General features: G+C 49.0%; 1 protein-coding gene across 2 annotated transcripts in view; it reads left to right on the top strand.

Annotated features, from left to right (window-relative positions):
* The window catches only part of RAD54L2 (RAD54 like 2), a 1034525-nt gene that overhangs the window by 5295 nt on the left and 1002758 nt on the right, over positions 1-26472 (top strand). The window lies entirely within an intron of this gene.

Raw genomic sequence — 26472 nt, 5'->3', positions numbered from 1 at the left:
CTCTGTTTATTGGTGTTCTTGACGAAATGACTTTGTATGGAACCGTGCTAACAAATAATAATAATAAAAAAAAGAATAGAAGGAACCAATTTAGAAGAAAGTTTGAAGGGGAAAGTAGTGTATAAAGTACATTGACAAAAATATGGAAATATGAATGTGGAGAAAGAAATTAAACTAAATATCGTAAGTAAAGTTTACAATGAAACTGGTTTCCATCCTTTCTCCTTACCATTGTTTCTCAGGATCTTAGTGAGCCTCGTTTTCTAACCTCTTCCCTATGCAAGAAGGTTCAACACAAGAACCAGCCCTGGTCCCTGTCCTATTCCTCGTTCTTTAGTAAAATAATTGTTTCGCTTTGCGGATGAGACATATCCCTTTTTTTAGGTTTCCCATTTTCACTTCCATCACAGACTAAGATTTCTTATTGCCTCATGGACATTAGTGATTGGATGCAGTTTAGGTATGGTATGGATCACATTACCTATGCTGAACTCTTCCAAAACAGAAATACTGCACCCTCCCCTTTTCCCACACAGTATCCTACCTCCCACACCGGAAACCTCCGTGCATTTCAATACTTGATGTGTTCACACCTGATAATTCTGTTACTGTCCTTTTAAAACTATATTAGAAAACAAGACTTTTTTTTTCAAACAAATATCATCCCGAAGATTCTAGCCTCTAGGATGCAGATTTGCCTATTTGCCACTTTGGCCAATATTTGCGAAAGTTCCTTCATAACTTTAGTGGTCTCCTCTATTCTCCTCCTATTTAGCCCTCTCTTGAAGACACAATCCGCATTGCGAAAACCATTGCGTTTTCAAAGTCTTCTGTAAAGGAATTGGATTAGAAGGTCACAGCCACGAAAGAAGCATCTGTAAGCGTTGTAAGGGCAAAATGTTAAAAATAGTGTTTCAGTATGTCCTAAAAAACAGTTTTTAAAACAGTCTAATATATGCTTTAAACGTGGTAATTTTCCTCATTTCAAATCAGGACGACCATGTCCTGCTAAAAATGTAGTAGACTCGGCAGGAAAGATAACTATGTTAACTCAGGAATTGTTTAATGAAGTTTGGGGGTCTCGTTCTTTGAAGCCTCCGGATAGATCTCCAGTTTCGTACGAGGGGCAGAGCATTGCACTTGCTGGATATTTTGAAGACACACTGGTATTTAGGGGCCGGGAGATACTTGGAAAAGTGTAAGTGGCAATCAAAGGGTTGAACATTCTTGGGTGGTTTCTCCAGGGTTTGTTCAAGATGGTACTTAGACCAGGCACAAGAGATCAAGTTTCCATTCTTCGTTCAGATGACTTTGTTGATAAATTGTCAGAACGCTACCCTTCTGTTTTTGGTGAGGGTTCCTGCAAGTCAAAGGATTTACTCACGTCATTAAGGTCAAGGATGGTGCAATACCTGTTAAGCACAGGCTTAGAAATATTCCGTTTAGCATAAGGGATCAATTGGATCAATAACTTAGCAGTCTTTGCAAGAAAGGAATCATTGAGCCAATTGATTCGTCTCTTTGGCTCTCCCCCACAGTCGTCGCAAAGAAAAAATGGTGAACTTCGCGTTTGTGTTGACTTACGCAGTCTAAATAAAAATATTTGGGTAGATTCCCATCCTCTCCCAAAGGTTTCTGACATGTTGTTAATCAATGGTTCGAAGTGGGGAACATCCTTTTCAACGCAACTTTTACGACGCATGTCATTACAACGCATTGCGCTGGGGGGCGCTCTAGGATTGGGAATAGATTTAATTTACTATCCAACACCTTCCCTACTATCCACGGGGACTGGAGTTGGAATAGTAAATTAAACTATTCACTATCCAGCACCCCTCAACACTATGCGTTGTAACAGCATGCGTTGTAAAACCTGCGATGTAAAGGCATGCGTAGTAAAAGCATGTGTTGTAATGTCATACTACCGTTCAAAGTGGTTTAGCAAGTTAGACTTGGCATCAGCTTTCCACCAGGTGGTTCTGGACCCTTCTTCTAAGCACCTTACTGCATTTGTTTCACCCATTGGTTCTTTCCAATACTGCCGCATGCCGTTTGGACTGGGCTCTGTGGCAGTAGTATTTCAAAGAGTTACGTCGAACATGCTTAAGGGAATAAAGGGTGGTGTTGTCTTCGAAGACGACGTGTTGGTTCACGGTGAGTCATGTGACTCACACAATGAAACTGTTTCGTGTTCTAGATGTTTTGCAAAAAAGCGGTGTTGTCCTAAAGAAGGAAAAATGTGTATTCAGAGAGCAGAAGGTGGAATACTTGTGGCATCTACTTTCTGATATGGTGTTGAGTCGAGACCAGGTCTTGTTAAAGATATTGTTGACAGTCCCGCTCCCAAAAAAGTCATTTGTTGGACTGTGTGAGTTTTACTCAGTTTATACCGGACTATGCTTCTAGAGTTCAACCTTTGTCTAATATGCTCAAGAAGAATGTTTCTTTTCTCTGAGATGGTCGTTGTCAGGTGGTGTTTGAGTGGATCAAGTAGCAGTTAGTTAGCCCTAAGGTCCTCCAACCTTTTGACCCCTAACGCGAGGTGCACTATTACTGTGGATGCCAGTGGTCTTGGCCTAGGTGCCGTTCTCATTCAGAGTATCAACAGGACTAAACATGCGTTGGGTTATGCCTCTAGGGTGCTACGTAGATCAGAATTTAATTTTTCAGTCATTGAAAGAGAGTTATTTGCGTGCTGGGGGCCATAAGGAAGTTTAGTCCTTATATCTGGGGAAAACACTTCCAATTACGCACAGATCACAGTCCCCTGGTATCTATTCTCTCAGGAGATAACCTAAAGGAACATATTCCAAGGATTGCTCGCCTGTCAACAAAGTTGTTGCAGTATGACTTTGAGCTTTCATATATTCCTGGAAACAAGAGTGTAAGGGCTGATTATTTTTCCAGGTATCCTGTTGAGGGAGATAGTGAAGTAATTGATGATGATGATGATGATGATTGTTTTGTGGCTTCCCTGGTGTTGGACGACATATGTGCTGTGAATGAAACAGAATGGAGGGATGAACTCTCCAAGGATGCGTTACTTTGTGAAGTTATCAACTGAGTGAAGAATGGTTGGCCAAGGGAGAAGAATGCACACTACTCCCTGCAGACTTTTGTTAAAGTCTCATTGGAACTTTCTGTGGAGGATGGTCTATTGGTGCGTTGTGGTAGATTGGTTCCGCCTGATGTGATTAGAGTTAGGTTATTCAAGGGTGTACATGAGGGACATTTGGGCAAACATTTACCAAAAGAAGATTTCGTGAATATTTCTGGTGGCCTCAAAAGGACAAAGACGTTGATGTGTTTCTTGGTGAGTGTGTGGTATGTTCTAACTCTGAGAAGAGTTTCTATGTCAGAACTCCTCCTCTTCAACCCATTGATTTATCTGATAGGCCATGGGAGAAGATTGGCATTGACCTTGTCGGTCCTTTCAATATACTCCCTTCCCCGTCAAGATTTGCTATTGTGGCCATTGATTATTATTCTAAATGGCCCGAAGTACGTTTTATTAGTGAACCTAACTCTAGGAATGTGTTTGAATTTTTAAAAGATCTCTTCTTGCGTGAGGGTTTTCCTTCCACTATTGTAAGTGACAATGGTGTACAATTTGTTAGTTAAGAGTTTAAATCTTTCATACGCCAGGGAGGTATATCACATTCCAGGAGTGCGCTCTATCATCCACAAACAAATGGTTTGGTGGAAAGCATCAATAGGGTTCTTAACGACTGTGTACAGTGGGCGTTGGCTGAGAAGTGTAATGTCTAGAATGCTGTTAGATCCATATTATGGTTCTATCGCACCACGCCTCACTCGTCTACCAAAGTATCTCCCTATGAACTCTTGCGAGGCAGGAAACCGTGTTCTAAAGTTTGTCCTGGATGGATGTCTAAATGAATGAAGATGAATTCTGTGAGTGATGTTGATGGGTTTGTGAGAGACTATGTGTCTCAAGTGCAATTTCTGCAGAAATCTTATTTTGATGTCAGGAAAAGATCTGTTCCGCAATCATTTGTTGTTGGTGATGTAGTACGTGTGAAAATTCCTGCTCACAGTAAAAAAGGAAGCTCAAAATTCTCTGAACCTTTTATTGTGGATACAGTTTGTGGTAATGCTGTTAGAGTTAATCATGAGAATTGGTGGAATGTTTCTAGAATTGTAAAAATCACTGGGATTCACACTGTGGTCAAGCTGAGGATCTTTCCTCTTCTTTTCCTTCAATGGCTAGCTTACGTAGAAGTTGCAGAAAACGTTTTGTTCCTGCTAAGTACAGTTACGTTTTATCTTTCTTTTCTCTGTTTTCCTGCTTTTCTCTTGTCTTGTCCTACTTCTCTTCTTTTCTTTTTTTTTTTGTGTGTTTATGAGGCGGAGGATAATGTAGTGGTCTCCTCCATTCTCCTCATATTTAGAATGCTCGTGCCATGATGTTCTGGGTGAGAGCATTCCTCTTTAGAATATGGAATACTGTATTTTGATTTGGTGGGGAAGTTGCTGTTTGGTTGTGGATGGAGCCGGCTGCTGCGCAGCACCCTGTGAAATCAATAAAGCTTTTCCTCAAGCTTTCCAACATCGTTTGGTGTCTACTTACTACAATAACCTTCCTCAAATTCATTCTTTGATTGGGTTTAGTAATTTAGACTAACTTATCTCAGCTCTTAAATAATACATACTAATTAGCAGTGATTTAAAAATATTTCAAATGTGTCTCCAGGAGATAATTTGGACATGAGTATTTCCCAATCTTAATTCGTCTCCTTTTGGGCTAACAAGGATAATTGTAATGTAACTTTATTAATCACTAAATTGCTAACTAATTTTATTGTAGCTGTCGAATCACAAAGAGTTAAAATAGGTGATTAGGCAGAAGTTTTGATATGGTACAAAATCTATTACATCTGGTTGTAAAAGATGACTGCTGGAATAGGACAGTAATGCAGTTACCTCCCAGTAGTCCATCCAAAAAAATGCCATAATGACACTGTGGGGCTGATAGCATGGAGCACCAGGTGAAGTACTTCTAAGGCAATGTCCACGCACACTGGGTATTTAACAAGGCAGAGATAAAATAGGTGGTTTGCTGGTAGCCTGAGTTAAGTCGCTGAGTGGACAGGGGAGCGCATGGGCTAACAATGGTAATTCTTGTTGTTTAGAAAAAATAGTCTTTCCTCTTAAGTCACAGGGTTGCACCACAATCAATCAAACCAAGAGAAGACCTCAATAAAAAAAAAAAAGAATGAAGGTAAATATATGTAGATTTTTTTTTTACAGAGGAGTAATTATAAGTGAATGTAAACTGAAGCATGTTGTGCTAAAATAAAGAGAACATTAATAACTTGTATTAAGGACTAATATGAAGCTTATGTCAAAAAACTGGTTTACAGTTTGGTGGATGTAGTTGGAAGAGCTTGCTGTTCAATGTAATATCTGGTCCGAGGCTTGAGGATTTGAAGCAATAAAAATCCAGATTGATGGCGACGATCCAGCCTGCAATTGCAGGCCCATCACTTCCATGCTTGAGTACTAGGGGCTGCTCTGAGTGCAGAAAAAGATGGTGAGTTGAATGGCAGGAGAGGAACAAGGTGATTGCCCATTCCTTCTCTAAAGAATGAGGTGAGCAGAAGCTAATCGACAGTGGGCCGTAGAGATTAGAAGAGGCCTATACTAAAGATTGCCCAGTGTCTCAGGAAGTGTTGGTAGCCACCATCTAATCCCCCACAAGGGTTAGGGTAACCAGAGGCCTGAACGGAGGAAAGGGGCACCTTAATGTTTGATACCCTGCAAGTCTTGACTGTTGTAAATGGGTAAGGCAAGCTTGGTGCTTGAAAGCCCCGGAACAGTTGACTGCCATGCTGCTTCAGTTTATTTTCATCTCGACTCACAAAGCAATGTCACTAATGGCAAAATCTTTAGAAATGAAACCTATTAAGGAAATTTTTACTTTACAGAATGCAGACAAATCTGTGGCTCAGACCTCCCAGGACCTGTCCACCTCGGAAAGATGCTACATTCTGTGGGCCACAACCTCCAGGTCCTGTCAGCCAAAGGAGACAATTACTGTTAGGAGAATTTAACAAAAATATATCATACCTGTGGCAAAAAATTGTGAGAACCCTAGCTGATTTAGATTAATCCCATGAAAAAGTGAGGACCAGGATTGATGAGCTCTAGACAGTTGTTGCAAAACAAACCCACCTGAGTGACGAGCTCCTCACAAAAGAGCAACCACCACCTTTGCAGGAGACCCCATCACTCTTTTCTAAGATGTAGCCTTGTCCATGCAGGCAAAAAGTTGCCTATTTAAAAAGATAATATAAATCAAGAGAAAAAACTATACATATGTGTTGGAACCTAATGATGTCAGGTCACCTAAGGTAGCCTGGCCTAGGGTAAGACATTAACCATAGAGGCACATGTGTAAAGGTTGCAAACCACCCAGCAGTAATCCAATGCAATATCACTAAAAAATGACACTACACCATTATTTGGAAAAATGCGAGCTTGTTTATAAAAATATTCTTTGCTCTTTTTGTCAATTATTTAGCTTTAGTTAATACAGTTCATTACACTACATTCCACAGTAGAATTATGAATTTCTTCACAGTTGTCAAGATACTTCACTTTTTGGCTTCCCTGCACAACAACACATCCCTTTGATCCCCAAGTAGCAATGACCGTACTCCCCTGAATTTAGTTAGACTTAACCTCTCTGATTGAGCTCAGCACATTCAAAGGAATATTTTCTAGATTTGGATCCTTCACAAGTACAGGCTAGCATATACAGCTTCTCAACTCTAACTTTCCTCCTTCTGCCTGTAAACAGGGCTATTCGGCATCTTTAGATACTTCTGACAGTTGTTTCAAGAGTATAAATCAACCTTCAGCTGTTATCCCAGGGTTTCACAGAGAAAGTGCGACCAACCTCCCTCAAACATCGATTGTTATCTAGCCCCAACTCCTCATAGGCCTGGCTAAACGAGGGCAGTTTAGTCGCTGTTTTCAAGTCCTCCCCACTCCAAGCTTTGGGGGATAATCTCCACTCTCACCAGTTCCCAAATGAAATGCTGATCTCCTCCGTTACTTCCCCTCCCTCTCCTCACCTATTGCATTCACTGGCCAGCTTTAGCTGGTGGGAGGGCTCCGCTAACGGGAGGGTTCAGTCTCCTTCCTCAGTCACCACGGGCTTCAGAGCCGGTCTCCCCGGAGATAGGGAGGACTTCGCCCACGTCCTCGGGCGGCCGCTCCTCCCGCTGAACTACCGCGGGAAGGAACAGCTCAGTCTACCTTCGGCGCTTCCCCTCACCTCACCTTCGTGTGGGCTGACGTAAGCACTACTCTTCCCGTCCTGTGCAGGAGTCGCGCAACGACGCCACTACTCTTTTCACCGGCTGCTTCTCCCCAAGGACACTCCTACCAGCCCCGCCTCCGCTGCGCGGATGCCAGGGAGAGACGCTTCTCTCTCTCTCTCTCTCTCTCTCTCCCGCGCAGAAGCGGAACCAGAACACCACTGCTCGGCGGCTTCCCCGAGCCTCTCTGTCACCCAAAAGCCGCTAGACTGCCCTAGAGAAATACAGGAGGCACTCGGCAGGGACGTGGCAGACTTCCTCAGCGCCCGCTATTACTTGACCTTATTGGGGTAAGAAGTGAGTCAGAAGTCGGGTGGCTTGATGGCTTTATCCCGATGGCCATTCTGGAACTGGGTTACTCCCTTAAACACCTCCAGCTGGATCTGACTCCCTCGCGGGAATATGCCCGAGGGGGGAGGAATAAAAAGGGGAAGAGAGTCGATAGGAAGGGCTAGATGGTCCTTCCCTTTTCCTTCACTGTCCAGTGGATGGGGCCTCTCTCCTTATAAGCTCCCTCACCCACTCTTCCTTCTGAGACCAGATGACACCGGGGCTCAGGGTCTCCAGGATCATCCACAGCAGGGTCAGGTCAGCAACTACAAGGGAAGATGGGTGGTGCAACAGTAAGGTGCGTCCCTACACTGGGAGGTCCACCCTCTGATGGTCCTACCCTCGCCTTATACTACAGCCTTAACTCCAGCCAGCCTCCTCTGAAAGACAAAATGGCTGACCAGCATTCCGCCTTTTATAGGCTGACCCTCAGAGGTCCAGAAGGGACCAGAAGGTTCTGGAATGCCCTACTCTATCCTATGGGACAGGTTCCATGTATGTCAGTTATGACAGTTGGTAGCCACCATTTTGTGACTCCAAAGAAATTCCTGTCAGGAAAGGCCTCTAGGCCTGAGGTGAAAAACTATAAGGGCGAAAGAGCACCTATCCCCTAGACCAACACCGTGAAAAATCTAGTGGACACAAAAATAAATAAAGGCATGAGGGGCAAAAAGGTGACAAAATAAATAATCGATTGGAGGGACTACGCAAAAGGTCAGACAGGTCTAACACGCGTCCCCCCCAGCTGAAAGTGGGGAGAACTACCCAACCCCTTGGGAGTCCTCATCACTAAGGCGGAAATACCTAGAGAGACCGTCTGCATTGGCGTGGTCTACTCCAGGTCGATGTTCCACCCGGAAGTCCATTCCCTGTAGGGAGATGGACCATCTCAGCAGCTTGGGATTCTCCCCCTTCATCTGCATCAGCCAAAGAAGGGGTCGGTGGTCAGTCTGAACCAGGAAGTGCGAGCCAAGCAGGTATGGCCGCAGCTTCTTCAGAGCCCACACCACCGCAAAAGCTTCCCTCTCAATTGCACTCCACTTCTGTTCCCGGGGAAGCAGTCTCCTGGATAGGAAGACTACAGGCTGATCCAGGCCCTCTTCATTTAGTTGTGATAACACTGCCCCAATGCCATGTTCTGATGCATCTGTCTGGACAATGAACTCCTTGGAGAAGTCTGGGGCCCTCAGGACCGGTGCTGCACACATTGCCTGCTTCAGTCTCTCAAAAGCTTGCTGACAAGCTTCCGTCCAAACTACACGTTGAGGTTGTTTCTTGGAGGTGAGCTCTGTGAGGGGCGCTACAATAGTGCCATACCCCTTCACAAAGGGATGGTAGTAGCCTGTGAGGCCCAGGAAAGCTCGGACCTCAGTCTGTGTCTTGGGAGGGTTCCCAGGCCATGATTGCCTCAATCTTTGCCTGCAGGGGCTGCACTGTCCCCCCTACCCACCAAGTGTCTAAGGTACACAACCGACCCCTGCCCAATCTGGCATTTGCTGGCCTTGATTGTCAATCCAGCTTGTTTCCGGCACCTGGAGAACTGCTTGCAAATGTTGCAAATGGTCCTCCCAACTGCTACTGAAGACAGCAATGTCATCCAGGTAAGCAGCAGAGAAACCCTCCATTCCAGAGAGGACCTGATTCACCAGCCGCTGAAATGTGGCAGGGGCATTTTTGAGCCCAAAGGGCATCACGCAAAATTGGAAGTGTCCCTCAGGCGTGGAGAAGGCTGACCTTTCCTTTGCTCCATCTGTCAAGGAGATCTGCCAGTACCCTGAAGTGAGGTCAAAGGTACTTGGGTATTGGGCAGCTCCTAGCCGGTCAATTAATTCATCCGCCCTAGGGATCGGATGAGCATCAGTCTTTGTAACTGAGTTCAGTCCCCGGTAATCCACACAGAACCTCAGTTCTGGCGTGGTGCCCGGTGGAGCGGCTTTTGGCACTAGCACCACCGGACTGGACCAAGGGCTGTTGGAAGGTTCTATAACTCCTAGCTCTAGCATCTTGGCAACCTCTCCATGGATGCTAGCCTTCACCTTGTCGGACAGCCGGTAGGTCTTTGACTTCACTGGTGGGCTGTCCCCTGTGTCCACATCATGGGCACACAGGTGAGTCCTTCCCGGGACAAGGGAGAACAGCGTAGAGTACTGCTCCAGTATCTGGCGACAGTCTTCCCGCTGTTCAGGAGTTAGGGTGGGAGAGAGAATCACTCCCTCCACTGACCCATCCTTTTCCTGAGACGAGAACAAGTCCGGGAGAGGTTCGCTTTCTGCTTCCTCTCCCCCATCAGTCACCATCATTAAGATGACCTCGGGCCTCTCATGGTGGGGTTTGAGTCGGTTGGCATGCAGCACCCGTAGGGGCTGTCGAGGGGTCTTAAGGTCCACCAGGTATGTGGCCTTACCTTTCTTTTCCAACACTTCAAATGGGCCTGTCCAGCGGTCCTGGAGGGCATTAAGCTGTCCAGGCTCCATCACCCACACCTTCTGGCCAGGCTCCAATTCCACCTGGTGAGCATTGTGGTCATACCACTCTTTCATGACTGCCTGGCTGGCCTCCAAGTTGTCAGAAGCTTGCTTCCACAACTTCGCCATTTGGCTCCGGAAGGCCAGCATGTAGCTCACCACATCCTGGGGGGGTTTCCTGGGAGACTTCTCCCAACCATCCTTCACCAGGCTGAGAGGACCGCGTACAGGGTACCCATACAGAAGTTCGAAGGGGCTGAAGCCCACTCCCTTCTGTGGCACTTCCCTGTAGGAAAATAGCAAACAGGGTAGGAGGACGTCCCATTTCCTCCGCAGGCTTTCAGGCAGACTTCTGATCATGCCCTTCAAGGTCTTGTTGAACCTCTCGACCAGTCCATTCGACTGGGGGTGAGAAGGAGTGGTGAACCGGTAAGTCACTCCACACTCCTTCCACATTGCCCGCATGTAAGCTGACATAAAGTTGGTCCCCCTGTCAGACACAACTTCTTTGGGGAATCCCACTCGGGTGAAGATCCCCATTAGGGCCTTAGCCACTACAGGTGCAGTGACTGTCCTCAGAGGAATTGCCTCTGGGTACCGTGTGGCATGATCCACCAGAACCAGGATGAACCTGTGACCAGCTGTTGTTGGTGGATCTAAGGGCCCTACAATGTCGATGCCCACCCTTTCAAAGGGGGTGCTAACGACTGGAAGTGGTTCCAGAGGAGCTTTCAGCTTCACCCCTGTTTTCCCACTGGCCTGGCAGGATACACATGTCCGACAGTAAGTGTTGGACGCCACTTTCATCTGAGGCCAGTAAAAGTGGGGGACAAGCCAAGCAAAAGTCTTGTCCTGACCTAAGTGTCCTGCCAAGGGTATAGCATGAGCCAATTCCAGCAGAAAGGCTCGGTATCGTAGCGGGACTACCAAGGCCCTTGATGAACCAGGTAAGGGTACCTTGGGTTCACTGTAGAGAAGTCCATCCTCCCAGTAAATGTGGTAGTGTCCCGTAACATCACCTGCTGCCTGGGCTTCAGCCTGTCGCCTCAGTCCCTCAAGGGTAGGGCACTCCCTCTGCCCCTTACAGAACTCCTCTCTGGTAGGCCCTCCCTCCACATGCCACTCAGCAGGGATGGGTAGGTCCTTAGAGAGACTACTTCCCCCTCCACGGACTCCTGGTCCACCTCCGCCGGTGGCCGATCTGTCTCATGGGGTGCGGAAGCCGAAGCAGGCTCTTCCTGTCTTCGGGTCTGTCCCTTTTTGGCAGCGGGTTGGGCCATTGTTCCAGGCTCCAACCCAGGCGAACTCCCTCTCCGGGCAGTCGCAGACCTTGTGCTCACACAGGCCCAGTCGGGTGTACCCAGCATCGCAGAGTGCGTCCGGTATTCCACCTCTCTCCAAGAGTTGTGCTCCATATCATTCCCAAGCAGACAATCAACTGGCACGGCAGGGCTTACGGCAACTCGAAGTGAACCTGCAACCCCTTCCCACTCAAAGGGAACCTCAGCCACTGGATAGTGGCCCATTCTGCCGTCAGCCATTGCGGCGGGGTGGAGTACATGGGGAACCACCTGCTCTGGAGACACCAGCTGACTCCTCACCATAGTCCTACTGGCTCCTGTATCTCTCAGAGCCTCCCCTCTCTGGCCATTGATGGTGACCCATTGCCCATACTTAGCAGTATTTGAGGGCACCTGGATCTTAGGAACCATCTCCCATTCTCCCAGGGACACTAAGGTGACACCCGCCCACTCACCCCCCCTTATCTAAGGGCAACTCCTCCCCGAGCGCTACACTAGCTACTCCCGGTGGATTTCCTCCGGTGGGAGGGGGTGGTCTCTTTGGGCATCTGACATCTCCCTTATAATGTCCAACACCACCACACTCGAAACAGTGGAGAACCCTTGGCTGCTGGCTTTGGCCAGGATTAGGGTTTCTGGGCGGGTTAGCCTTAGGGGTGAAACCTGTTCCCTTCCCCTGGAATTGGTTTTGGGGACCTTTAGAGAACTCCCTCTTTTTATCTCCCCCCTCCTTCTTCTGAGGGGCGCCCTGTCCGACCTTTTGGGAATCCCCTCCAGTCCCCTTTGAGGACACCCGGGTACTTGCCCAGATGTCCGCCTCCTCTGCAAGCTTCTGGGGATTGGTCAGCTTGCTGTCCACCAGGTGTTGGCGCAGCTCAGGAAAGCATTTCTCGAGGAGGTGCTCTTTCAAAAATAGATCATACAACCCCTCATAATCCTTCACCTCACTGCCCTTTACCCAGCCCTCCAATGCCTTTCTTGCGTAATCAAGGAAGTCCACCCAGTTCTGGGTGCTTAACTTGTGGCTCCCCCTGAACTTCTGGCGATATTTCTCTGGGGTTAACCCAAACTTCCTGATCCAGGCTAGCTTCATGGTGGGGTAGTTGGTCTGCTCCTCTGGTTCCAGGGCCAGCAAGGTGTCCCGACCAGTAGGAGGCATGTACTTGTACAAACCACCCTCCCAGTGCTTCTCCTGCACCCCAATGGCTCTTAGGGAGACCTCATAGGCAGCCAACCATTTGGCTATGTCATCCCCCTGACTATAGCTAGCAATGAAGTCTTTAGGCAAATAGGGTCTGGACTCCCTGGCTGTTTATTTGGATTCGCTGCCACCATTCATCACAGGAGAGGACCCCCGTTGCAGGGTCTGGAGTTCTAACTCTTTCAACCTAAATTCATGAGCCATCCTCCGCTCTTCCTTCTCCTGCTCCAGCTTAGCCAACTCCCATTTTAACTGCCTCATTTCCCTCCTGTCAGTGAGCTCTGCTTCGGTCAAGCTTCCCCCGGAGACACTACTGCCCCTCCTGGAGTAGGACACTGATCCTGGGAGTAGGTTTTCCCCCTCTGAGTGGAATAATCCATCTATCTCCACGACCGTGTCCCGGTCTGTCCCTTCATCCTCCTCCTTCCCTTCTTTGTGTGCTTCCACCCAAGCCCTTAGACTGGTCTGGAGTTCCCCCTTCCTGGCACCATGCTTAAAAAATACCCCCATTTGTTTGCAGAAATCTTTCAGCTGGGCCACAGAATAAGTGTCCAGTTTTTCCAGTGCAAATTCCATTTTGCAACAGGCAATTCAAGGCTACACACACAAGGAAAATTGAGTTGCAAGGGCAACCTGAAGCTACCTTCACCCCACCACCAGGAACACATTTGGAAAAACAAAAGTAAAAATTAGGAGGGCCGCTAGGAGAAAACTCCTGGTGTAGGCTAGTGGATTACACTTTACTACAGAGTAGTTGCAACCACAGTCAGGATCCCACCGCTAGACACCAACTTGTTGGAACCTAATGATGTCAGGTCACCTAGGGTAGCCTGACCTAGGGTAAGACATTAACCATAGAGGCTCATGTGTAAAGGTTGCAAACCACCCAGCAGTAATCCAATGCAATATCACTCAAAAATGACACTACACCATTATTTGGAAAAATACAAGCTTGTTTATAAAAATATTCTTTGCTCTTTTTGTCAATTATTTAGCTTTAGTTAATACAGTTCATTACACTACATTCCACAGTAGAATTATGAATTTCTTCACAGTTGTCAAGATACTTCACTTTTTGGCTTCCCTGCACAACAACACATCCCTTTGATCCCCAAGTAGCAATGACTGTACTCCCCTGAATTTAGTTAGACTTAACCTCTCTGATTGAGCTCAACACATTCAAAGGAATATTTTCTAGATTTGGATCCTTCACAAGTACAGGCTAGCATATACAGCTTCTCAACTCTAACTTTCCTCCTTCTGCCTGTAAACAGGGCTATTCGGCATCTTTAGATACTTCTGACAGTTGTTTCAAGAGTATAAATCAACCTTCAGCTGTTATCCCAGGGTTTCACAGAGAAAGTGCGACCAACCTCCCTCAAACATCGATTGTTATCTAGCCCCAACTCCTCATAGGCCTGGCTAAATGAGGGCAGTTTAGTCGCTGTTTTCAAGTCCTCCCCACTCCAAGCTTTGGGGGAGAATCTCCACTCTCACCAGTTCCCAAATGAAATGCTGATCTCCTCCGTTACTTCCCCTCCCTCTCCTCACCTATTGCATTCACTGGCCAGCTTTAGCTGGTGGGAGGGCTCTGCTAACGGGAGGGTTCAATCTCCTTCCTCAGTCACCACGGGCTTCAGAGCCGGTCTCCCCGGAGATAGGGAGGACTTTAACCACGCCCTCGGGCGGCCGCTCCTCCCGCTGAACTACCGCGGGAAGGAACAGCTCAGTCTACCTTCGGCGCTTCCCCTCACCTCACCTTCGTGTGGGCTGACTGAAGCACTACTCTTCCCGTCCTGCGCAGGAATCGCGCAACGACGCCACTACTCTTTTCACCGGCTGCTTCTCCCCAAGGACACTCCTACCAGCCCGGCCTCCGCTGCGCGGAAGCCAGGGAGAGACGCTTCTCTCTCTCTCTCTCTCTCTCTCTCTCTCTCTCTCTCTCTCTCTCTCTCTCTCTCCCGCGCAGAAGCGGAACCGGAACACCACTGCTCGGCAGCTTCCCCGAGCCTCTCTGTCACCCAAAAGCCGATAGACTGCCCTAGAGAAACACAGGAGGCACGCGGCAGGGACGTGGCAGACTTCCTCAGCGCCCGCTATTACTTGACCTTATTGGGGTAAGAAGTGAGTCAGAAGTCGGGTGGCTTGATGGCTTTATCCCGATGGCCGTTCTGGAACTGGGTTACTCCCTTAAACACCTCCAGCTGGATCTGACCCACTCGCGGGAATATGCCCGAGGGGGGAGGAATAAAAAGGGGAAGAGAGTCGATAGGAAGGGCTAGATGGTCCTTCCCTTTTCCTTCACTGTCCAGTGGATGGGGCCTCTCTCCTTATAAGCTCCCTCACCCACTCTTCCTTCTGAGACCAGATGACACCGGGGCTCAGGGTCTCCAGGATCTTCCACAGCAGGGTCAGGTCAGCAACTACAAGGGAAGATGGGTGGTGCAACAGTAAGGTGCGTCCCTACACTGGGAGGTCAACCCTCTGATGGTCCTACCCTCGCCTTATACTACAGCCTTAACTCCAGCCAGCCTCCTCTGAAAGACAAAATGGCTGACCAGCATTCCGCCTTTTATAGGCTGACCCTCAGAGGTCCAGAAGGGACCAGAAGGTTCTGGAATGCCCTACTCTATCCTATGGGACAGGTTCCATGTATGTCAGTTATGACAGTTGGTAGCCACCATTTTGTGACTCCAAAGAAATTCCTGTCAGGAAAGGCCTCTAGGCCTGAGGTGAAAAACTATAAGGGCGAAAGAGCACCTATCCCCTAGACCAACACCTTGAAAAATCTAGTGGACACAAAAATAAATAAAGGCATGAGGGGCAAAAAGGGGACAAAATAAATAATCGATTGGAGGGACTACGCAAAAGGTCAGACAGGTCTAACAATATGGGACTTTGCATTTTGCTTGTCCTTAACCGAAACAACAGGCAACACTTGGTGAGGTCATCGAAAGAGGGTAAGGAGATCCTGAACAAGTCATATGTGGAAACATCTAAAACTGCTGGTGCATTGCATGATACTGGATCGCAACCAGAATGGCACACTTACAGCTCCAGTCAAGAAAGAAGAGCAGCTAGATGCAACAGGCACTGCATTGCCTGTTGAGTCATACACAAACCAAATAAAGTTACATGGTTACAGTACAGGTCCTCCCACAGGGCCATCTCGGGACATGGCCAGCTCCGCCGTAGGAGAATCACATAGCTCCCTCTGATAAGCATTCCAGTGTCCCCATTTTTTGTCCCACATTTTGGGGCATCATCGAATCTTGTACACTGTCTTTTCAGCGATCATACAGCGATCCATTACAGCCACCCAGCTCACCACCAATATTCTGTCCGGCGAGCCCCATTTCATCGCTATAGAGCGCATGATCAACAGGAAGCCTAGCGCCGCCCATTGCAGCTCAGGGTCAGTCAGGTCGTTGGCCCCCCAGATGTTAAGGACACATTCCTTGGGTGTCGGCAAGAGCGGTTTACCCAGGGAGCTGCTCATTTTTCGTATCGCTCCATTCCAGAACTGGTGTACCACTGGGCAATCCCATAAAACATGGTAGAAGGTACCGGGGAGGTCACATCCCCGCAGACACAGGGTGTCAGGGCGCCGTCCAATTCTGGCCAAGGTGAGGGCAGACATATACACTCTATGTAACACCTTCAATTGGATCAGCCTAAATCTATGGCATATAGCCGATTCCCTCGGGACATTAAGGCCGAGCGCCAATCCTCCTCGTCTAAGGGGCCCAAGTCAGCCTCCCATTTGGACTGCAGAGATTGAAAGGGATTGGGGAGATTATTACATAGTTTACGGTACGTGGGGGAGATGGCCTTCTCAGGGAGAGGCTCAGATAGCAACCTGTCCTCTAGGGGAGAAGTCATAGGAAGGTTGGCCAGATCCGGGACAGCCGCTAGAATAGCATGTTTAATTTGCAGATATCGGAAAAATTCGGTGGGCGCAAGGGCATACTTAGTCTGAAGGTCATTAAAGGTCATCAATTTACCCTTATGGACAAGGTCTCCTAACTCTGAGATCCCAAGCATGTCCCATCTATCGAAACCCTGACAGAAGCAGAGGGAGCCCAGGCCCTGCGCAGACAACAAAGGCGTTGCTTTAGTGAATCGGTTTGCCCACCCCAAACATTTAGTAGCCTTGTGCCAAATAGCCATTGTTTTTTTTTTATTTATTGTTTTTATTGCATGTGTAAAAAATAAATAGTACATTATTGTGACCTCCAGTTCTCCGAACCACATTATTCGTCGATCCGCAATGACACTCTACACAGCCATTTAGCCCACATCCCGGAGGCCGGGCGGCAGTAGCTACTAAACTTAGAGGGATCAATGAAACCATCGCTTCTAAGGCGTTTGGTCAACAGTGCAATTGGTATCTGCTTTTCTATTACTCCCAACTCCCCCCCCCCCCCCCCCCCCACCCCCCCTACAATTAACCGACTACAGAGTTCCCCCATCTGACAAAGACCAGCCATTCAACCTCCACTTATCCACACTCATTCGTCCTTAGGGAGCGTCTCTCACCGGGCTCTTTTGACAATCTGTGTCCTATCTACCCAGTTTCACCGTTAGGAACCCGTTCCCCGATTACTCCGGACATATACCATGCCTAAGTCTACCGTTCACTAAAGTCTCTCTTCTGTCAGTGTCGGACCCCAACTAACCCTCCCCTTATCCCACCCCCTACAACTGCTGCCGATGTGGGCCCTATCCTTCTACACACAATCAGAACTTTGGCTACCTGAGGGATCTATACATACATGTCTCCGTGTCCCATGGAACCTCCTGTGTTGGCCATCTCCTAATCCTCGTCCTCAGTTAAATAGTCCTTTAGGGCCTGCACTATTGCTTCCCAGGCCCTCGCCATTTCCAATCCCTTTACATTCGCTGTGCGAGTGGCTTGTGAGTGTCTGACCACACTTTCACTCTGTGCCCATTTCTGCAATTGGTTCGTCCACCGCCTAATTGCTCGATTTTCAATGCCAAGTAATTTCTCTCTGTGCCAGAATGAGGCCCAGGTCAATGAATTTGCTTGTCACTTTTGTTTTGGCCGTATGGGGGAACCAGAGCAACAGACACTTCGCCATATCGTACTCCACCTGTCGATCGGTTACCGCATTAAGAAGCTCCCCCACCTCTGACCAATATGACCCCAATTGTGGGCAGTCCCACAGCATGTGGTTCAATTCCACATCTGGTGTCAGGCATCTAGGGCATGCTGCTTCCCACACCCGAAAATTTCTCCGAATCTTTCCCAGAGTCAGGTAGGCTCTGTGTATTACAAAGAAATGCACTTGCTGAAACCGGGCATTTCTGCACCCCTTCCACGTTCTCCTCAAAATATGGCCCCAGACCGTATCCAGTATGGGCTTCCCTATACTTTCCTCCCATTTTTGCTTTAAGGCTGTGAGCGGACTCAGCCCCTCGTGAAGCATTCTAGTGTGGAGGCAGGTGACTGCCTTGAACGTACCTGCCGACATTACAACATATTGGCAGGCCATGGTCGTGCAGGGTTCCGATAATCTTGCTTTCCAATGTTTCTGTATAGCCGCTGTCACTGCTGCGTGCAGCAAAAATCCCCCATCAGGGAGGCCAAATTGGTCCTGGAGCACTGTGAAGGGCACCAACACCTCATCAATATATAGATCCCCCCACCATCTGAAGGCCCAAATCCTCCCAATCCAGTAATGGGGACCAATCTCCTCCATGTGGCAACGCCGTCAGCTTCCCCAAAGGGATCTCCGGAGCACAGGGACGCGCCGCCCCTGCTCTTTTCAAGCTTCTATGCCAGCAGAGCCGCAGAGTTTTCTCCTCCATGGTCAGATATCGCAATTCCAACTTCTGTTGCATAATAATATAGGATAGGATATGTCTCTGAACCCCCGTCCCCCTGTCTTGATCTGGGCCCCTAAATTCTCTTGCAACATTCTGTGTCAGAATCTGCAGCTGCGCTGCCAAATAATATAATTCGAAATCGGGGACCGCCATTCCCCCCTCTATCTTAGGTCTCATCATCGTTTTTAGTGCTACGCGGCGCCTCCCATGTCCCCAAAGGAAGTCGGTCGTCAATGTCCTCAATTCCTTGAAGACGCGCTGAGGGATCCATACTGGCAACGTGCGGAAATAGTATAGCAGTCGGGGCAAAGCCACCATCTTAAGCAATGCGACCCGGCCTTGTACCGAGAGGGGGAGAGACGTCCAAAAGGCCATACATCCCTTCAGGGCCCTAATACAGCGACCTATATTTCCCTCCAACAGGTTGCTGGCTTCGTGATATATGCGGACCCCTAGGTAGGTGAAGCACGACCCCTCCCAAACCACCTCCTTCGTCAGGGGTGGACAGGGCGCGTTCGCCCGTAACGGGAAGATGCATGTCTTGCTCCAGTTCACCCTGAGGCCCGACAGCCTCCCGAAACACGACAGCATCTGGACCGCCCCCTCAAGGGCCGCCGCTGAGTCCTCCAGAAACAGCAACAGGTCGTCGGCATACAATGAAATATAATGGTAGGCTCCGTCGCTCACAATCCCGCCGTATGCTACACCCGACCGCGCCTTGGCTGCCTGGTGTTCCATTGCCAGCGCGAACAACAGAGGAGAGAGTGAGCAACCCTGCCTCCTCCCTCTGTGCACCGGATATTCAGAGGATATCACAGATCCCAGTCTCACCCTGGCCGTCGCGGAAGAGTAGAGAACTCTCGTCCAGCGTCTGAAGTTTTCTCCTAGACCGAACTTCTCCAGTGCCCTGTCAAGGTACTCCCATTCTAGGCTATCGAAAGCTTTTTCGATATCCACCGATAGCACCTCTGGCATCTGACCTCTGACCTGGCTCCAGTTGACTCCCCAGTACCCTAACTAGGCGGCGGATATTAGTCTAGGTATTCCTGGTGGGAATAAACCCGGCCTGATCGGCATGGACCAGTGTGGTCATGTGTGGCAATAGTCTGGTGGCCAGAATACGACTCAGGATTTTTTAGTCCACCGTCAGCATGGACAGCGGCCTATATGAGGTCACATCGTTGCCGTCCTTTCCGGGCTTCAACAACTGGACTATCGACGCCTCTCTCATCGATTGATTGTGCCAAATAGCCACTGTGTGTGCCATTGGTCCGACATGCCTAGCTCTAGAGGGCTTACCATACAGAGCCCCCAGGTAACCCTCACGACCAGTTTGACATCTGTCTAGGAGGAAGGCCGGGTTCAAGGGCGAACTGTGTATCCATTGGTTCACGGCAACTAGCTGCGAGGCCCAGTATTAGAGGCGGAGGTTAAGGAGGGCGATGCCCCCGTCATACCAACCCTGAAAGAGTTTACAAAGGGCAATCCTAGCGGCCCCCAAGTCGAAGCTCGCTCTCAACTGTACGAAAATAGGAGTCTGGAACCAAGAAAGGGCAGTTCTGCAGGACGTAGAGGAAGCGCAGGAGTGGCAACATTTTAAACAGCGCAGCTCTGCCCGGAAGCGATAGTGGGAGGGAGCGCCAGTGAGCAACGTCACTGTGAAGACTGCGTAAGGGGGCCATCAAGTTGCGATCATAGAACACCCTGGAATCTGGCGTAACGAAGATGCCAAGATACATGAAGCCCTCCGTGGCCTCTGTGATGGCAAACCCCCTGGGCAGTCGGGGCGGGGGGCCCCGTAGTATATAGAGCTCCGATTTAGTCCAATTTATGGAATATCCTGAATGTTTCCCAAAATTGGCAAGCCCATGAAACAGGCTGTTGATAGAGGATCGAGGGGACGACACGTATATTAATATATTGTCCGCATATAGGGAAATTTTATCCGTGACGTCCCCAGTCCATTGCAGGCCTCTGATAGAGGTGTCTGTGCGGATCCAGTGGACCAGAGGTTCCAGGGTGAGGGCAAACAGGAGTGGGGAGAGGGGGCAGCCCTGTCTAGTGCCCCGATGAAGCGGAAACCTCCTGGATGTGTGAGTATTAACTCGGACCTGGCCCCAAAGGTCCGTATAGAGAAGTCGCACCCAGCTAATGAACTGGGGCCCAAAGCGGCGGAGGACCTCAAACCGATATGGCCATTCAATCGAATCAAATGCCATTGTGGCATTGAGGGACAAAATGGCTGCATCTTGCTGTAGAGTGGGTCGACGACTCATTACATTGTACACCCTGCGGAGGTTTAATGCTGTATTGCGACCTGGAAGAAAACCGGACTGATCATCATGAACGAGGGAAGGGAGTACCACGAGAAGGCGAGTCGCCAGTAGCTTAGCCAGGACCTTTGCCTCCGCACTGATCAGGGAGATAGGCATGTAGGAGCCGCAGTCAGTGGGAGATTTAGTGGGTTTGAGAATTACCACTATGGAGGCAAGTCTTTGAGCGAGCGGAAGGATCCCGTACTCCCTACTTTTAAGAAACATATTTCGAAGATGATGGATGGCGTCCAGGACCATGCCCATCAGAAACTCAACAGGTACCCCATCTGGCCCATTGCTTTGCCGGAGTTAACAGCAAATAGTGCTGTGGTTAGTTCCTCCGCCGTGATGTTGGCGTCTAGGGCCAGTCTATCCTTGTCCGACACAGTTGGGAGACTCATCTCGTCCAGGAGTTGCCTGGACTCCTCAGATGTGTAGCCCTCACTAGCCGTATAAACTCTCTCTAGATGGTCAGCAAAGGCCTCCGCGATGTCCTGAGGGTCCGTCACTGTAGAGCCATCTGGCTTAACTATGGACGATATCCATCTGGACCCCTGATCCCGACGCTCCAGCCAGGCAAGCATTTTACCCGCGCTGTCCCCAAACTCGTAAACCCGATGGCGCGTGTGGAGCAGTCGCGCCTGCGCCTTTTCCTGGGACAGGGCCTTATAGACCAATTGTTGGGTGCGGAGCCTAGTTGCAGTAGCATCTGACGGGGCGGCGTTGTGGGACGTCTCGAGGTTAATGAGTTCCGATTCAGCCTGAAGGACTTGTTCGTTATGTTTCCGCATGTAACCCTTCTTTAGGGCCAGTGCCTCTCCCTTCATCACCGCCAAGTACGCCTCCCAGAGCGTGACCGTTGAATTTACAGACCCAACATTTTAGCGAAGTAGAGTTCACTGCGTTTTTGCAATGTTTCCCTAATGTCAGGGATTTGCATTAGCCAGGGGCTAATGACAATGGGGCCCCGTGTAAATTGGCGATTTATAGGTGAGGTCTACACTGAGCGGTGAGTGGTCGGATATGCCACGGGGGAGGCCTTTCGGGCGGATGAAGCAACCGACATCCGCAGTGGGGCAAAATGAATAATCAATCCTAGACATATTATTATGTGCATTGGAATAGTGAGTGAAGTATGGCGTGTCTGGATGGTGAAGGTGCCAAATGTCAGCCAGCCCCATGGCGTGTGCAAAGTCTGCCAGGTCTGAGCCATGTTGATGGGAACTTCTTTGGGGTTTACGGTCTATGTCGTCACACATCGTCGCATTAAAATCTCTGCCTATCAGGAGAGTACCTGGGGGAAGGCCTAGCAGTTGAGTGCCTAGCTCCTTAAGGGAATCTCGGATCAGCGTCGGCGGAAGATACGCTGAGATAATATTTAGGGGGCGCCCCTCCCAGGCGCAAACCGGCCCAGTGGGTCCGCCCATGTCAGAGTGTGAGTAAGTGCAAGAGTCTTGCGGACTAGAATCCCGGTGCCTCGGGATCCCGAAGAGAGCCCTGTGTGAACTAATAGTCTGTATCCCCCTCGTTGGAGTGCCTGACATGTGTTACCAACTAGGTGTGTCTCCTGGAGCAGGACGATGTCAGGGGAGTGGCACCGGAGAAATTGGAGGACCACACTCCTTTTTATTTTGTGACCCAGTCCATTGACAGTCCAGGACAGGATAGTTAGGGTCTTAGAGAGAGTCTGTGTCATAGTAGCGGGAGTGATGGAGCGGATATGAGTGAGGGCTTGAGAGGAACCGCTCGTAACGGCGGAACCCCTGAATCCCCCGGAGTTTAGGATCAGAAGCATCTCCGGTCCCAGGGGGGTCGGAGGCCAACCGAGGTGGCCAATCTGTCAGGAAGGAACCCTGTGCAAGCAGAAAATCACGACCAAAGAGGACTCCGCTGAAAACATAGAAAGATATAAAAATGATAACAGTACAACCCCTTATCCCTTCACCCCATCCCCATACCCCCCTTCCCTGCCCGCGGACTTAGAACTATCCACACCCCAACTAGGCAGAGTGCCTGTCTCCCTCCCCAGGAGAATCGGGGTACTTAGTTGGCCGTTAAAGCCACTCGCCCGATTCTAAAAGCGATGTAAGTAATATACATGTGTAAGACTACAAATAGACCCAGTTCAACATTCACAAATTAGAAAAGTTACTTGGTAGTCAGCCGGTGTATCCCGATCAGGGCAGAATAGGGCAGTGTTCAAGAGCAGATATCTAATGAAACACAAGAGGGCCACCACTCCCAGTTATGATAAGAAACACAAGGGAGTCGGTAGAAGACCAGTCAACAGTTTTCCAAGTGGCTCCTGCAGGAACTGAAATCATCCCTGTCCATTGTCAGTAGTTCAGGTAAATAAGTCTTGGCTCTCTGGCAGCTGGTCCTCCCTCGGAGGGTCCTCCAACCCCTCAGTGGCTCATGGAGACCTTCCCGCTCTTCGCCAGCCCTCTAGCCAGTCCCACACTTCCTCCGGCGATAGGAAGAACCAAGCTTTGCCATCCATCTCCAGGCGGAGTTTAGCAGGGAAAAGCATGGAGTATTTAATTCCTTGAGTTCGCAGGGCCTTCTTGACCTCAAGAAAACTGCATCTTCTTGCCTGCACCTTCATAGTGAAGTCCGGGAATATCGAGATTTTCAGTTTTTTTTTTTTTTGACCTTGCGATTGGTGATTTATAATTAATCCTTGTCTGGAGTTTATAACAGTGATTATTCTATGGATTCTAGTTTGTTGTTAGCCAATATTTTTAAAAACAAAGAAAGTGGACATCTGCACATGTAGTTTGCTTCAGTGCCAAGGGCAAGAAGTGCAGTGTGGGCTTTTACGTAATATTTATATGTATTTATGCTATAGACTATCCTTGTTTTCATATAAATTGTACCTTGTCATATAAAAAACATTCACAAACCAAATAATCATTGGCAAACCCAAAAGGTGACCAGCGAACACCAAACCTATTGGCTTTGTCAAAGCTTATTTCTTGATGTACTTCATATACATACCCTTTACATGTCCTGTAAGTGGGTTTTGAATGCCTCCATTTGAGCTTTCAATATAGTGATATCTGGACGTTTAGTTTGTGGATGGACGGTAAAACCAAATTTGTTTAAAAAAAAAAAACATTTAAAAAAAAAAAGAAACTACAAAAAAACTGCACGAATGACCTTTTTCTCCTACATCTAGAAAACTAAAGTTGCCCATTTGGCTGAAGTTGGAAGAAGAATTTCCTACATTAGAAGACATAAGGGATCTGTCTGTGTTGCCGGGAAAAAAGAAAACTATGAATGACCCATAAGGGGCCTGTGGGATCATCCCTTGACCTCCTGTCTCTGGTGTCTGAGAGGGGTCCAAATGACCCCTCCCCTTTTTGTGAAAATAAAAAAGTACTGATTTTGATAAGGGGTTTGCTGTCTCCACCTCAATCCCTGATGTCTAAGCAGAATGCCATACACAGAGGGGATGACCGACCGCCTTCAGAGTGTTGAGCACACAGCCTGGCACAGTGTAATTAAATGAATGCATACTTGGACCAGTAGACAATACTAAATTCATAGTCTTTTTCAAATGTTGAGGGTAATTTGGTATATGATATCCTCTGTAGGATTATTTTCATTTGTAGTTACATCTGTCATATGAAGGGTGAAGTTATGAGCTATGGGTTTAGTGTGCGAGTTACGGTTTTCAGGGCGTTTATCTAAATTATGGATTGAGATCCTAACATTAACTTGCAAATGTAAGTGCTTTTTAGGTCTCGGCCTGCGTAGGCTGCGCTTGCGCAGTCTCGCTGGCGAGAAATTTTGTTTTTCAGTATGGGGGCTTGAACCCTCCCCTCTTCTCCATTGTCTGGCTTCCTAAACGGAGGCCAGCCATTGGAGGAGAGGGGCGTAACTCTGTTCAAGCCCGGATTCGGGGGGTGTGATTTGTAGGTTCTTTCTCTCCTCTTCCCATTGGCTGGAATTTTACATTCCAGCCAATGGGTAGAGGAGAGAATGAAAACCACGCCCCCGAATCCCAAAATGCTGCTGCGTTTCTCCGAGGCATTTTTGCTGGGCCTTGGAGAAACATTGTGCATGCAGCAGATGGAGCCTGGCTAGGGTGGCCCTGTCCCCGCATTAGCAGCATCTGCTCTTTGCTCTCGGCCCACTCTGGCTCGGTGGAGGGCTCCCGGAGAGGACAGCTTGTTATATTATCTAAAGGGCCAACCTCAATCCGCATGTTTTCTTTCACTGCTGGACAGCTGAGGCGGCAAAAGCCCCTGTGCACGTGTCTAGCGCCCACGATAAACAGGTCTTCTCTTTTAGTATCTCGGTGTTTGTGTGCAACAACCGCCCGTCCCCATTGTAGATTATGAAGCGCTGCAGGCCGCTGAGTTAAGTGTAAAAGTACATGAAAGAGTTTGCCCTCCCCAAGGGATAGCCCACCACTCCCCGAGAAACTATCCACTCCTGTCTCATGTGAGTAGCATCCCAACACCCCCACCTCTCTCCCTTCAAGAGCCACTGTACCCTTCGGCGAACATCAAAAATAGCCCGTCCTGTTTCAAATCCGGTCTCTACCACTGCCTCGCGCCCTCTCACGAGGCCGTTGCTCTCCCGCGCCCCCTCCCGGCGGCTTGCGACAGAAAGGGGGGGGAGGAGGCGGCGGAGGAAGGAGCGAGGGAGGTGCTGCCCAGAGAGAGGTTAGACACACACAGCACGTTTATCTCCCGCGTCAAAAGCCCCACGCTCGCCACTGTGTGAGCTTCCCGCGGCCCAGAACTCAGTCAGGTCGCACCAACCGCCACCACCATGGCTCTCTGCAACGGAGACACCTCCAAGGTCAGTCAGGGAGCGGGAGCACGAGGCAAGAGATTCACACGCAGTGTTTAGGAGCTGGGCCTGATGCCTCTGGTATGCCCCGGATAAGGCCTGTCAACCAAGATTGGCTTTTTATTAATGTGGCGCATTTCATTCTGAACGACAGCGCCCACCGGTGGAGAAGGAGGGGTGTTCAGCACGAGCACTGTCTGCTGGAGCGGGTGATGAGGGCCACGAGCCGAGGAACGATTTTAACCGTCAGAGCGCGCGACCGGAGCGGCTCAGTCTGATCTCGGACGCAGGGGGCGGAATGGTGAGTTGTGTCCACCCACCTCCCTTCAGATCGACTGTCCCTCCCGTTGTAGAGTCCCAGGACCTGTTCCGGCCTTGCCTCCGTAATTTCGCTGTTTCTCCTGGGGTGCTGTTAGCGCACTATCGTCACCCCAAAGATCACTCAATGGGCGCAGTTTCTCCCACCACTTTGGCTGAAAGTTGCTTAGCTCGCGAGCCGGCTTTTAAACCCTTCTTGCGCGCCTACGCACAGCAGAGGCATGCGAGAACTGCTTCCTGGAGACACATGTTTATCTGTCTCCCTGTGGATAGGTGTGCTAGGTAGTTGCTCTACCTAATCAGATGTGAAACAAAGCGCAGCTTCAATTGCAGACAGGTCTCTTGAGAGACGTACTCTTTTGCAGGAAAGTAACGTGACAGCGTCATTGGGAGGCATGCTACTAATATTTGACACTAGACTCTCCAGCCTCTTTCTAATGTGCTCACCGGGACCTGATGGCTCGCTTGTGATAGTGCTGCCAATACTAAGCAAGCTCCTTGCGAGCAAGCATCATCCTCGTTAAATGCTGGGAGAATTAAACTATA

This window comes from Lissotriton vulgaris, chromosome 9, assembly GCF_964263255.1.
Source record: "Lissotriton vulgaris chromosome 9, aLisVul1.2, whole genome shotgun sequence".
Classification (NCBI taxonomy): domain Eukaryota; kingdom Metazoa; phylum Chordata; class Amphibia; order Caudata; family Salamandridae; genus Lissotriton; species Lissotriton vulgaris.
This window is presented reverse-complemented; position numbering and strand designations above follow the sequence as displayed.